Below are 8,549 nucleotides of genomic sequence, written 5' to 3' on the forward strand. Positions count from 1 at the left end.
TGTGAACGTGGATTCTATAACCGAGAACTTGGTGCACACATATATATTTTAAATCAGTGAGTAAAGCATTCAATTAATAGACTCTAATTTCCTCTTGCTTCTGTGGTGTTTTATCTGGCAGGCTCAGTGGATCACGTATTTATGGCTGGTAATACAGAGGTGTGGATAGGAGAGAGAAAATGTAAAATTTAAAGTCACAGTTCTCCTCTTTGCCATTCACCATTCATGCACAACTATTTTTGAGAAACCCACACACTTGTCCAGTGGGGTAAAGACCTTCGGACCACATTTAGTTGATGCTGATCACATCCAAGGACACTTCTGTCCATAATTCCAGGACCGGCCTCTCAGAAGCAGTTTTTGGCTAACACAGCTTTTCAGGTCAGACTGTTTTGTGCCAACACAATTCGTGTTATCTTCCCTAGTCTACAAGTAAAACCCAAGTCAGTGAGGGTAGAACACCGTTCAAAAAGTGTGGGTGACAACAAGCAGATGATTATCGTTCTTCTATCACAACAAAAGAAGATTTAAAAAGTCTGTGTCATCAAATATATTTTCTGCCCATTGTAAAAAAAAATCTCAATCGCTACTCAAACCACATAATATGAACAAATATCAATCTAGAAAGATAACTCTGATAAGCATATTAATTTTTGAGGGGTAGTGCCTTTCTAATGAAGTCCACCTTTAATTACAGCTGAGAAAAGACAAAATGGTTAAAGAACTTAGCATGTGTGCTATTTGAAATTATTTGCCTGAGTTTAGGTGAGCTGTGACCATTGGCAAGGATGTCAGAAACAAAGATCTGTGTTTTGCTACGTGCGTATGAATCGCATGTCAGCAGCTGTCACTCATTGGCTGAGGGCTCAGCCTGACTGAGTCACATCTGCAGTGTTCCAGACAGTGGAGACGAACGAATGTGATCTCTGAAATTAGACAGCCAGGTCCATACCTGGTGCCATCACAGGCTCGCAGGTAACCTTAGGCAGGTCACTTAACTCTGTGCCCTCAACTGTAAAATGAGGATAATGCCAACTTTGTAAAATTGTTGGGAAGATTAAGTGAGATATACGGGGGTGCCTGAGTGGCTCAGCTGGTTAAGCATCTGACTCGATTTCGGTTCGGGTCATGATCTCACACTTCGTGAGATCGAGCCCCGAGGTGGGCTCTATGCTGACATCACAGAGCCTGCTTGGGATTCTCTCTCCCCCCCTCTTTCTGCCCCTCTCTCTTTCTCAAAATAAATAAACATTAAAAACATAAATGAGATATACATACCAGTCAGAATGGGAAGCGCATAAGGAACATTCAGCAAATGATAAATATCACTGTTTTTGTTGTTGCTAAGTTTTGACCAGCTACTGAAGTCTATTATATGCTGTATGTATATGTAGCATATTATCTGCTGGGTTTTCAGGAATGTGGAAAACAGAGGTGTTACTTCGGGGAACCTAAAAACGGAATCCCTAAATTTGTGCCCCGTTTGTCCTGTTTTAAGAAGCACTTATTTCTGACCTAGGATCTAACCATTCTGCTAAATGGTTCACGTTGCCGTGTTCTTGTTCATTATCACAAAAGAGTTACAAACGAAAAGGAAATGCAACCCTTGGCCAGCCTATCCAAGCCCCTATGTAATCACACACAGATCCTGACCAGATTCCCCCAGCAACACCAAAGACTGGATCGACTGTAATGTCTCCATTTACTCAACAGACATTAGCGAGCAGTAAGCAAGTGCCAGCCGCTGTTGGGCACTGGCTATTATTCATAAATAAGATCCAGTCCCCCCCTCCAGATGCTTAGGGTGCAGTGGGCAAGATACAAAATTGAACATACAGTTAGGGTTCCCAGATTAAGTGTCGCGACAGACGTGCAGGAGATGTTGTGGGAACACCTGGGGACACCTAGCCCTGACCGAGGGGTGCGGATAGGCAAGAGGAATCTCCCAGAGAAGATGCCTGATGTGAGCGTTGAGGAAAAACCGGGGCCCTGATCCAGCTGAGGAATGAGGAGAGCTGAGCTGAGAATGGACTGCGGATGGAGAGAAGGGATCTGGTTCTATAAGGAGAAGAGGCAAAGCCTGGTTACCAGCTGGATGTGAAGAACAAGGGAGAGAAGACAGTGAAGGAAGATCCCAGGTTTCTGTCCAGGGGACTGGATGGATGGTGGAGCCATTGACCAAGAGGGAATTCTGGAGAAAGAGCGGGTTTGGGGAGGCAGATCTCTTATTTGATTTCAGATACAAGGGTTTGAGGTGTTCAGGGCACACGGCAATAGAGATGCCCAGTCTACAGACCGTTACAAGGTTCTGCAGGTGTGAGGGTCGATGGGAGGGAGGGTCAGAGTCCATCCCTGTGTCCATACGAATGAGGGGCCATCTACCCAAAGTGGTGGAACAGAAGACATGCTAACGGGTGCCACCGTCATATGCAATTCCCAGTTCTAGAAGGTACAATAAATGTTCACTCCAAAGAAAAACCAGACTTTGAGAAGCCAACCAATCTTCTGGGGTGAAATCCCTGCGGCCTAAGAAGAGGGAAGATACAACAGTAGGAAAATGGGATGGAGAGGTGATACCTGACTTGGGAACATGAAAGACTGCTACCAGATATTCTAGGGTGTCCTGTATGATCATTTCTATAATCTCAATCCTTTTAGGCCCGGATAATTTCCTGTGAAAAATAGACTTACAGTTTTCCATGGGAAATTAGCACTCACTCTGGCGAAAGTCACTTTACAACCAAATTGAACACATATTCCGTTCCTAAATAAAGGATGTACAGAACTATAGGTAGTTCTCTTATTTAGCTTAAACTGTTTATTACAGGGTGTCTGTGTGGCTCAGTCAGTTAAGCGTCCAGCTTTAGCTCAGGTCATGATTTCACGGTTCATGAGTTTGAGCCCCACATCAGGCTCTGTGCTGACAGCTCGGAGCCTGGAGCCTGCTTCGGCTTCTGTGTCTCCCTCTCTCTGCCCCTCCCCAGCTCATGCTCTGTCTCTCTCCATCTCTCAAAGTTAATAAACATTAAAAAAAAAAATTTAATGTTTAACTATTATAAAATTTCTCAAGGAGTTTTAAGAATTGTGAAAATGGATTATAAAAAATACATATCTCCCCTGCCAATTCCTTTGTTTATCCTTCCTGGCGCACTGCTAACCAAAATACGAAGTTCTAATACCTATGAACAAAGAAGTCATTCTCACTGACTCAGACGGCCTGACTGGGGTGGGTGTTGAGGGAGAGAATAATTGGTAACTTCGAAGAGATAATGTGGCATGGCAGATGAGAGCCTGGCCATTGGGGTGATGGGAAATTTGCATCCTGCCAGGCTTTCCCTCTTGGTAGCTGCCGGGCCTCGGGCCGGGTCATAACCTCTAAATTGGATACCACACCACACTTTTCATACTTGTTATGAAGATTCAATCAGGTAAGCCATGTAATGTCCTTAGCACAGTACCTGCGACATAATAGTCTCAATACCTTTAGCTCTTAGTGATAACTCACTTAACCACTTTGGAGCCAACTGTTGTTAGCCTAAGTTGTTAGCTCTTGGGTTGCTTTACTTCTCAAAGTCAGGTTCTTCCAACAAGCCACCCCAGGATTCGCTATTGTCCATAGACTCATGGCTGCACTTACGATAAATGATACCACAAGGAATGGTCCTTACCTATTCCGGGACCTGTAAGTTTTCGTCGGTAAAAACAAACACAAAGTTTTAGGTGTCGCTTCTTAGGTAAAACTTTAGGTAAAACTGAAACCTGCCTCTACGCTTCTCCCGAAAACTGTAACGGCTGCGGCAACATAAGCCTTTTTCCCTCTCTGATGAAGGCAGCGCTTTCTGGCTTGTGGTTCAGTTGACTTTTCCAACCGTCCTCCAAGTGTTTCTCAAAGAGACCTGAAGGGTGAACACTGCAGACTGGAAAACTAGACTGGCCCTGTGTCAATGACTTGCTCTAGCATCACAGGTTTATTAGTGAAACGCATGTGTAAACGCTGCCTCTCTGAGGGCTCCGGAACTAGCACACTAAAACTCCACTGCAGGACGGAGCACAATTGTCGATGTTTCTGACAGGGGTTGCATTTAATCTGGCAGAAAGTTACCTTTGGCCAACATCCCGCCCTGCTCCTCGTCCAGCCGACAGGGGGTCTAGGGCCAAAGGCCAGTGGGAGGTTGTGCCTTGTAGGAAAGCTGTTAGAGCCTTTCCAGCGTGGGGCGAGCTCAGGAGAGCACCTTGGGGATGCAGGAGATCCGGGGAGGGTGTTGCATTTTGTTCTCAAGGCTTTTGGCATCAACACAGCCTACAGGCCTGTGAGCGGGCAGCAGACAAGCTTCCCCTCCGCGCTCAGGAGGCCGTCACTGTGACTTCTGCAGTTCCAAAGCTTTTTAAAAATATTTTTTAAATGTTTCTTTATTTTTGAGAGAGATACAGAGACACAGTGCAAGCAGGAAAGGTGCAGAGAAAGAGGGAGACACAGAATCCGAAGTAGGCTCCAGGCTCCGAGCTGTCGGCACAGAGCCCGATGTGGGGCTCGAACTCACAAGCCGTGATGAGCTCATGAGCTGAGCTGAACTGGGACGCTTCACCAACTGGGCCACCCAGGCGCTCCAGCCAAAAATTTTTTTACACTCAGTATATGTATTTTTCAATTGCCTGGTTTTTTTTTTGTTGTTGTTTGTTTTTTCCCTTGAGTAAGGAAAGAACTCCACGGACGCCTGGGTGGCTCAGTTGGCTAAGCCCCAGACTTCTGATTTCGGCTCAGGTCATGTTCTCACACTTCGTGAGATCAGACCCCGCGTCAGGCTCTGCATTGACAGCACGGAGTCTTCTTGGGACTCTCTCTCTCTCTCCCCCCCTCTCTTTCTGCCCCTCCCCCACTTGCTTTCTCTCTCTTCCAATAAACAACAACAACAAAATTCCAGAGTGAATCAAGGGGTATGGGGTGAGGAAGGGAAGGGCTCAAGAACCTGGAATCACATCCACGGCTATTTTTTAGGCAGAAGCGTAAATATCAAATAAATATTTGCTGAATGCTGAATCACTGCATAGACACATGTCTGTATCTCCTAAGCATGCATTTACTGTAGTGATGAGTCAACATCTTTTCCTGTGGGGAACCCTCATATATTATCCCATTTGGGGCAGGTTAAAGTGAGCCACACCGAATTAAGCAATTTCTTAATGACAGCAAAAAAGTCAGCTGAAATGGAATTTCAGATCCTTTAATCATGAGTTGCACCAACACACGTCACTTTCAGTATTAAAAATACCACTTATAGGGGCGCCTGGGTGGCTCAGGCGGTTCGGCGTCCGACTTCGGCTCAGGTCACGATCTCACAGTTCTTAAGTTCGAGCCCGCGTCAGGCTCTGTGCTGACAGCTCAGAGCCTGGAACCTGCTTCGGATTCTGTGTCTCCCTCTCTCTGCCCCTCCCCTGCTCACACTCTGTCTTTCTCTCTCTCTCAAAAATAAACAAACATTAAGAAAATTTTTTTGAATACCACGTCTAGAATCTTCCTTAACAAAAAATGCAGAAAATAGCTGATGAGTGACATACACGTTAAGTGTTAAATTGCTTCCTATGTTTTTATATTAAGTGAAAAGGGCAGAGCAGGTGACCAGAATTCTGATTTTTTTACATAGTGCTTGCCGAGGATTATTCTCGTTTCTCAGGAAACAGCTTGGACTACACTCACTACACAGTTGTGTTCTTCAAAAATTCATTTTCAGGGGCGCCTGGGTGGCTCAGTCGGTTAAGCGGCCGACTTTGGCCCAGGTCATGATCTCGCGGTCCGTGAGTTTGAGCCCCGCGTCGGGCTCTGTGCTGACAGCTCAGAGCCTGGAGCCTGTTTCAGATTCTGTGTCTCCCTCTCTCTGACCCTCCCCCGTTCATGTTTTGTCTCTCTCTGTCTCAAAAATAAATAAACGCTAAAAAAAATAAAAATAAAAAAATAAAAAATAAATAAAAAATTCATTTTCAGTGTAATTCTAGCACACATCTATGAGCTACTCACGTTTAGAAAGAAGCAGAAGCTTGTTAAGACGGACAAGTATGAAGCCAAGGCACGAGTCTAATACCATTAACAGCTCATTATGTACATTATATTTTCCAAACCAAATCCTGGCATCTGATCTGGAAAATGCATGTGGGAACAATATGGCAAATATTTAAAACCAGAGCAGTTTCAGAGAATTTGGATGATCTTCTGACTGTATTATTAAACGTGAGGAACATATTTTGGGATAACTTGGAAATACATGAACATTCGATTAATATTGACCTTAATTGTACCTTTTCAGTCCTTGTTCTCATTTGCCCACCTCTTACAAACCTAAAATAACTATTAGTAATGACACTTCAACTTCAGAATCTTAAATATTGAAATATCGAATGTTAAACTTCACATAATAGACCCTTAATTTTTCCCACAATAAACTCCAAAGACTAGATCTATAAAGGCACTGGAAAAACATACGTTGAATAATGTCCATGTGGGCAGACCTACTGGAAAATCAGGCAACATCTTTCCCTTTGATTTAAAAATCTGTATTTTCTCTGATTTGCGGGGCAGCTTTTATTTATTCTGAATTTCCGTCACGGCCGGACACATCGTTATTTGCCTGATTTGAAAGAAAACGAAAAAGAACTCAGAGAATTACAGGTGCCTGGATGGCTTACTTGGTTGAGTGTCCAACTCTTGATTTTGGCTCAGGTCGTGATCTTACGGTCATGGAATCGAGTCTGGCGTCGGGCTTGTGATGAGCATGGAGCCTGCTTGAGACTTTCTCTCCCTTTCCCTGTGCTCCTCAGGAAATTATAAGATCTGGAAAAACTTACTGAGCATTTACTGTCCGCCAGGGTCAGTTCTCAGATACAGAAAAAGAACCAACAGCCAAACCAACATATGGCCGATTGGCTCCTGGCCTCAAGGAGCCTCTAAGGAAACACACCAATAAAGAGGTAATTGTAATACAATGTGGCAAGGTTTGGATGGGGCTAGGGAAGCACCAGGACCTGGAGAACAGCTACTTACCCTCCGTCCCACAGCCAGAGGTGGTTGGACAACATCATCCAGCATGGTGGGTACCTCTCAGCACTGCCTCTCAAGTAGTTTCCATTGAAGCAGAGTGCTTAGGATTTCACAGAATATATAGAACACTTGAAAATGCACTTATGGAAATAAGATCGGTAGTTGTCCTGAGAAGAAGTCTTAAATCACCTAGCATGCTTCACAGTGATCTGTGTCTGCTCAGTAAGGTTTAATGTCCAGTCTTATGAGTAGGTACAGAAATGGGGAACGCCTGGCGGGCTCAGTCGGTTAAGTGGCCGACTTAGGCTCAGGTCACGATCTCACAGTTCGTGAGTTCGAGCCCAGCGTCGGGCTCTGTGCTCACAGCTTGGAGCCTGGATCCTGCTTCGGATTCTGTGTCTCCCTCTCTCTCTGCCCCAGCCCCACTCATGCTCTGTCTCTCTGTGTCTTAAAAATAAATAAAGCATTAAAAAATTTTTTTAAATTAAAAAAAGACTAGTGCTCGCTTCGGCAGCACCTATACTAAAATTGGAACGCTACAGAGAAGATTCGCATGGCCCCTGCGCAAGGATGACGTGCAAATTCGTGAAGCGTTCCATATTTTTTTAAAAAACAGAACAATCTGAGGGTTGATGGGGGGTGGGAGGGAGGGGAAAGTGGGTGATGGGCATGGAGGAGGGCACCTGTTGGGATGAGCACTGGGTGTTGTATGGAAACCAATTTGACAATAAATTTCATATTAAAAAAAATAAAATAAAATAATTTAAAAAAAGAGTAGGTATGGAAATGCAAAGTACAGCCAAGCTTGATAAGCTACAAATTGTAAGCTCACTGCACAGTCATTTCGATGGTGAGATTAACTCTGATTGGGAACGAACAACGATGCGTTTGCTCATTTACACATTCTAAGAGTTTGATGTTGGCCAAGTCACTAACCTCACTGTGCCTCATTTTCCTCATCTGTAAAATGGGATAATATTAGTATTGACCATTCAAGGCTGTTGTGAGCATTAAGTGGCATAATTTATGTAAAGTACTTGGAATTTTGCCTGCTACATAGTGCAATTCTAACTGAAGCCAAAATATAAATAGTGTCTGAAGTAGAGATATTAATGAAAGGGAACAGATTCAGTTTAAATAATTTGGTTTGAGAGAAAGGCAGAATTTATATTCTGAAACCTTCCTTTATGCCTAGGTTTTATTTATTATTCATGTGAGAATCATTTGTTAAAAATGGAGTCCTTAGCTTTCAGAGATTCATACTGAAATATTTGTGGATGAAATTATGTGATAGCCGGGATTAATGTAAAAATAACACAGTGGGTAAGGGCTGGAGAAGGAGGGAGTCTAAAAATGAAACATGATTGGTCGTACGTTGATCATTGATGAGGCTGGCAAGAGGCACGTGCAGCTTAGTTAGACGTGTCTTTATTCTCGTGTATGTTCTAACCCATACAAAAAAGTCAAAAAATAATAATAAGGTCGGGATTCATAGCTAGTGTCTGTTCCTATGTATAGA

General features: G+C 43.8%; 1 non-coding gene across 1 annotated transcript; it reads left to right on the forward strand.

Moving 5' to 3' along the window:
* Positions 1 to 7,528: 7,528 nt before the first annotated feature.
* LOC128775124 (U6 spliceosomal RNA) lies at positions 7,529 to 7,635 on the forward strand. Its single transcript, XR_008419776.1, has one exon. It is a non-coding gene; the product is annotated as a U6 spliceosomal RNA (small nuclear RNA).
* Positions 7,636 to 8,549: the final 914 nt, after the last annotated feature.

The sequence above is a fragment of the Panthera pardus genome, unplaced genomic scaffold (genome assembly GCF_024362965.1).
Source record: "Panthera pardus isolate Hobbes unplaced genomic scaffold, ASM2436296v1 HiC_scaffold_6, whole genome shotgun sequence".
Lineage (NCBI taxonomy): Eukaryota > Metazoa > Chordata > Mammalia > Carnivora > Felidae > Panthera > Panthera pardus.